Here is a 409-nt window from a genome sequence, read left to right on the forward strand (position 1 = left end):
AAACACATAGTTGCCACTTGGAAAGTCTTTAACTGTGTTGAGAAGCATTACATGACACTCTTTTGTTTTGTTTAGTATTTGGAGGGCTTCTTCTCTTTCTCCACGATCTCAACGTGAAAGCCATCAGGAAACTGTACGCCTGGGGTTCGAACAATATTACCTCCTCCAATTGCTTTGAACCTAAGTGGCATTCAAAAATATTAAGAAGCTTTGAAACAGTTAAGGCCTTGTCTTGTATTCATGCATATTCTCATAGGCATTTAGAAGACACGTACCTGTACTTGGTAACCAAGTTATGGAGAAACACAGCCATCTGCAATTTGGCAAAGTCTGCACCAATGCAAAATCTCAAGCCCCTTCCAAAAGCAATGAAATGCCTCGATGCCCCTTCACATCTCTGCTTACAACA

At 40.8% G+C, this 409-nt stretch overlaps 1 long non-coding RNA gene across 1 annotated transcript; it reads right to left on the reverse strand.

The window, feature by feature from the left end:
• Window positions 1-77: 77 nt before the first annotated feature.
• On the reverse strand, window positions 78-393 carry LOC111787317. Its single transcript, XR_002813949.1, has 2 exons — window positions 276-393; window positions 78-180 (listed from the first exon to the last, which is right to left on the reverse strand). It is a non-coding gene; the product is annotated as an uncharacterized LOC111787317 (long non-coding RNA).
• Window positions 394-409: the final 16 nt, after the last annotated feature.

The sequence above is a fragment of the Cucurbita pepo genome, unplaced genomic scaffold, assembly GCF_002806865.2.
Source record: "Cucurbita pepo subsp. pepo cultivar mu-cu-16 unplaced genomic scaffold, ASM280686v2 Cp4.1_scaffold010107, whole genome shotgun sequence".
Classification (NCBI taxonomy): Eukaryota; Viridiplantae; Streptophyta; class Magnoliopsida; order Cucurbitales; family Cucurbitaceae; genus Cucurbita; species Cucurbita pepo.